Below are 6,000 nucleotides of genomic sequence, written 5' to 3'. Positions count from 1 at the left end.
TTTCAAATGCCTATTTAGTATTGATGGTCAGTCTCAGTTGTTGGAATGTAACCTTAAAGTTTTAGTAAAATTAATATTAAAATTTCAATATCAAACTCCGCTGAGACCGAAAACTGTTTTGTGAACACGGGGCCAGATTACCTTATCAAATTTTTACTGGAGCGAGATTTATAAAAACCTTTTGACTTATTTGGCATTTCTGATGATGTATCAAATTATTGCAATACAACATGTGCATGTATAAATATAGTACCAGCTAAAACAAAAATGATTTTCTTTTGCATTTTATCACGGCCGTAAAAGCGTATTTATGATAATGACAACTAAGAAAAGCAAAAGCATGAGTAAGCTAAAATAAAAAAAAAGTCACAAAATACAGTAAATAAGTACATTTCAAGTAGCATATTTGTAACATTGTGTGGAACAAAAATAGCTATTTAGTTTTCACAACGAAAACAAATGTGGAAATACATTTCAAACAGAAAATAGAAACTATACCGGTTGACAATGCATGATTTGAAATATATCAAAAATAAAAAATGTAGTAGTTAATATACTTGAAGAAATCTTTATTTGGTATTATCAATAGCCCTGCGCTTAATTAAATACACAAGTATTTTGAAGTAATTGTTTTAAATATCTAAATCGAATTAGAATAATACAATCCGGCTATTTATCATCATTAATTGAAATTGTTGTAAAAGTTCCTCGTACGTTTTGCTAAAAATAAAACTGGCTAATTTTTTATATATTATATTCTTTTTATTTCCCCTTACTCAGAGATTATAACATACATTATATAACAGATACATTCGCTGATTATAAATGATTATAGAATATGTATACTTTGTTACAAATTATTTTGAAATGTCGCAATGTCACAGTCTACGTTTTCAGTCATACATAACATATACAGGGCTCACACTGACCTCCAAAAAATGATAGCCAACTTTGAACCTATAAAAAAATAATAGCCAACTTTGAACCTATAAAAAATAATAGCCAAACCTGATGCGAACCGTTGCGTGCAATGTTCAAAAAATAAAAAGAACGAACCATAAGTTAGATTTTTTTTTTTGATTTCTTTGAATTGATATACACGCGTATATGTAGATTGTGAAATATAGAAAGTAACTGTACCCAAACATTTAGAAATTCACTGGGCCGTTCCCGGTGTAAATTCATTGCAAATACACTTGTAAATAATGGCAGTGTCTACCTCTGCATTGGTATGCTTAAACCTTTCGAAATCTAGTGACAACTTCATTCTTGCTGTCCATAAGGCAAACAGACACTAAATAGAAAAATGGCGCGAAAAAAATGGTAGTCGCATAATGGCGGATACAAATAGTCCTAAGCTTTATTGCTCTGTAGAGCTATTTTCCTTATTTTCTTCGCAATATTTTGCTAAAATCACATGACAGATCTATGCTTGACATGTAGGTAGCATTTTGATAATGAAATAACAACATGACAAATTTTTTGATGGAAACTTAGATCCTACACCACCAGTATAATTTGGGGTCTCATTTTTAAGCTGATTTTGCAGTTTGTGTGTTTGACTGAAATTATTTTTCTTGCATCAAATATGACCCCCACTTTTCTTTTGATTTTCAGTTAGCACTGACAATATTCTTCAAGAAAATATAAGTTACAGACATGTAAAATGGGTCCTGATGTGTGCTGCGGTCATTGGAAATAGGTCAATTTTATATAGAATAAAGAACAATAACTATTTAGTGTGTTATAACCATAATGCTAAATGATTATCTCCGATGCGCTTATTAACTATTGATTTCCATTTACCCTTTCACAGTAAGGATAGTCATATAAATAATTTGCAAGATCATATTTACAAAAGATACGATACAAATCGGGGATAACGCTAGTTTAATTACACACTTTTTATATGTAATGACAGAGTTGGAAGTCAAATATTTTCTTGGTAAGTTGATTACTTGATAGACTACACAGCCTTTGTAGAAACATCAATTTTCGTTTTTCAATTTCTGGTTCAATATCGAGCCAGCCTAGCATACTTAAGCACATGTCTGTTCCTGTTCGGGTGTTCATACCTTGAATGATTTTCGACTGACGGTTTTGTACGGTTCTTACTTATTTCGGAATTCACGGCCTCTGCTTGACTCATGTTTTTCTCGTGTTTACTTATTTTTCAGGAATCAATATTTTTTGGACACTTTTCATTCGAAGAACTGCCAGTTTCTTCATCAAAAATTGTCTCCAGATTAAATATACAGTCTGCATTGAAGTCCTCAAAATGAACAGAGTACAGAGTTAGTTTGCTTTGGAACATTACTTAAACATACCCCATCTGGCGAATCAGAATACTTTCCCGTTTTAGATGTATTTCCATTGTTTATGCTGTTTTCTTTCCTACACAATGTCAAATATCAATTTTAAAACTTGTTTTCCTCATCAGTTTTTAAATATTTATTCAAATATTTCAAAAGTTTTATTTAAAAGTCCATCAGCTTAAAATGTACACCCTTTTCACCTGATCACGTGACAAAATCCCGGACTGTTCATAAGAAATAAAACAAGTTTACCAACAACAAATACAACAACAAATAATCTCTTGCATATCATCATTCACATGACTTTAGCAACGATCATTACAAACAAAATACAAAATACACATTACAAACATATGTGCATCATATATTATATTATACAAAACATTTGTCATAGATAACGTGGTTACATATTCCGTAAGCATTATGTATAATAATTATTTATGTATATTAAGGCATCACGATCTTTAAAAAAGTTTTACTTTATAATTTTATGTTAAACAGAATCAATAGTTTTATCCTAATAACTTCATATACAAATATACATGTTTACATACTAGTATATATAATTAAATACTAGAACATATGCAGGATTCACGGATATCAAACTTGTTCGTAATGACATGTGAACATGCATATAATAGCAAAATTTCTCACTGTTGTCTATCTTGTGCGAAAGTAAAAGTATACAAGATAGACACGCAGAGATATACCTGTTATAACTAAACCGTTATGTAGGTATCGCCAGAACAGAAGAACATAAACTCTATTACTTATTAATCTGTGTTATTTCTAAGCTTTTATACAGCTTTTAAAACTTTTCCGAACTTAACAATGGTTCTCTGGATTTTTATTTCATAAGTGTAATAAACTTATTTAATTGTTGGCCAATTCGTACAGTATTTTGGTAAAACAAATTCTTAGCTCTCTATATTTAGGACAACACACAATAAAATGCTACTCAGATCATGAAAAACCATTTAACAGATCATCCACAAATGAAATCACGTACATGTATAGGTGGTTTAAATCAGTTTCAGTTAATGCATTGAAATTCATATTACAGGTGGCGTTGTTCAGGTAAAGGAGGAAGAGAATTGGACAAAGGTGTTATCCTTGTTTAAGGCCCAAAGAGACGACAAACAATTCTGACACTGTCATAAAATGTCTAACACATGCTGTTACCTGTGCATACACTGAATTCATGACTTTCAAAATTTTAGAACTTAAACCAATTTGTGTAAGTTTATACCACAAAGCTTCCCTATATACAGTGCCAAATGCCTTTTCATAGTCTACAAAACAACAATATGGAGAGTGTTTACTTGCAACTATTTTCTTCACAATACTGTGTAGCTGTAAAATAAAAACACAATCAGATATACTTTTATTATTCCTAAAACCAAAGTTACTACCCCTCCTAAAGTCGTGCGATTATTCCTCCTGCATATTTCTCGATACAAAACTTATAACCTTTTTATTACATACGCATCTACACTTCAAATTATATATCAATGATTCAAATTTGTTATCGACCATGTGTGAAATTGTGAATATCGTCGCTAAAGAACTTTTAAACGCATCGGCATACATGAAACTGACGTCACAAATGATGTCACATACCCGATATGAAATATGAGTGTCAATATGGAAAATTATGACGTTTCAGGGTCTATTGAAACTTAGGATTTTGGATCGCTTCTTTTTTCTGACGTTAAGATTTTTTAAGAGCTTGGAGAACATTAGTTTCTAAGACAAATAAGAGATGCAAAAGCACAGGTCACCGAAGTCATTTAAATTTTATACAGTAGTGCATTTTCTTCACCTACTGCTCACGCATTTCTGAAATTTGTAAAACTGAAAAAAAAGTGTACTTTATAAAACATATGATAGCCCACTAAATGGTACATGGATTTCAGGTCGAACACAAGGTGATATCAGTATAGGAGAGATCGTGTTTGTATACAAATCTGTTGTGAATTCTATTTTTAGAACTGATAAGACAGTGATCGGGTGGGTAGACGCCGAACGTCCATGTTTTTGTAAACAATGATGTTTTTCTAACTGCCTATACTTTTTTAATACACAAATTATATCAATAATTTTTTAATCAATGAAAAGGTTATAAAACAGGCAATTTATTAATTACTTTTAATTATCATTTTGAAATAAAATGGATTAATTATGAACGCTGAACTTATACTGATTTTCTAAAAGTTTTGAACATTACAACACCGCTATTAAAATTGCAAGTCATTTAAAAAGGTTATTCATGTAAAACAGATATTTGAATACGAAAATGTGAAAATTGTAAGTATTTCAAAACTTTTTAAATTTTGAAAATCTATAAATGAACGAAAAGTTATTAAAAAACAAAAATTTCGATCCAATACACAAACGATATCCAATACACGAATGATTTTTGCCCACCACCAGATAAACAGATGTATAAAAGTATTGATTTGACTTGACTTGTTAATACGTGACGTCATGGCGATCTATCCTATTATGTAAGCATAAATGTCACAAACAAATATTTTTCATTTTTACATGCTGACATAATTACCCCACCCACTTTATTTTCAATTGAATAAACGTATTCAAATCTTCAAAAACTTCGAACATTAAGATTTCAAAGATATTTTGCAGATTTTAATGACAACCAAAAATGCCTCAAAATGGAAAGAAAAAGTAGGGGTCACCGTGCATCTAAGAGTTTTATTAAAAATTTCAACAAAAAATTAGACAAAGTAGAATTCGTTTGGTAAAATGGTGCATTATTAGCCATATTTTGAATATTTAGCACTAATTTTTTGACAAATAGGCAAAAATTGTGCTAGAAAGAAATATTTGAAGAAACATTTTTCAAATAATGGACATCCTGAAAAAGAAACCGCTCGTACATCCTTAACGTAGTTTTTAAATGAGTATGTAATAAGACGTTATATTAATAAAAATACACATGTTTTTATACTTTTTGGAAGGCATTTATCCGACCTAAGTTCATTTCTGAAGTTAAAACTGAGAAATTCGGATTTTTTTTCAATATTTTATATATATTTTATATAATGACATCTTAATGGCTTAATGGGATTTGGAAAACCAGTGTCCAGTACTTTGAAACCGCTTTCATCATAAAAACTTTGATGGATTTCTAACAAAGAGAAGTCAATAGTTAAAAAAATTATACATGTTTTAGCTCGCTTAAGACTGTGTTATAAAATAGTTTTGAACAAATGTATATATGTAAAAATGGATGTTCTTATAATAAAAGGATTACTTTATAATAACGTGACAAATATTATGATACATGTTTGTGATGCTGTAAAATTTGTGAAACTGGAATTGGAGCATTACCATTTTCTCAGGTTAAACTTTAACTTTCTTCTTTTGATATCAATAATATAAAACAAACAGAAATTATTACCCCAGACAGTGTTTCTTACTGGACATTATGTGATACTAGAGTAGAATAAATTACGCCAAAGTATCAGGATGTGTGAACTATAACTGAAAAACATTGACAAAATTTGTAAGTGAACTTTTGTTTTCGAATTTAACTGTTGTAAAATCATTTGAAATTGTACTAAAATAAATAATCACCAAGGAAAATGTGGGAATAGGCCGTGATTACAAATTAACCTCTGTTACTTGTCATACAAATAACTCTTATCTTATAGCCGAGTGT

This window comes from Mercenaria mercenaria, chromosome 13, assembly GCF_021730395.1.
Source record: "Mercenaria mercenaria strain notata chromosome 13, MADL_Memer_1, whole genome shotgun sequence".
NCBI lineage: Eukaryota > Metazoa > Mollusca > Bivalvia > Venerida > Veneridae > Mercenaria > Mercenaria mercenaria.
Note: the sequence above shows the minus strand (reverse complement) of the source record.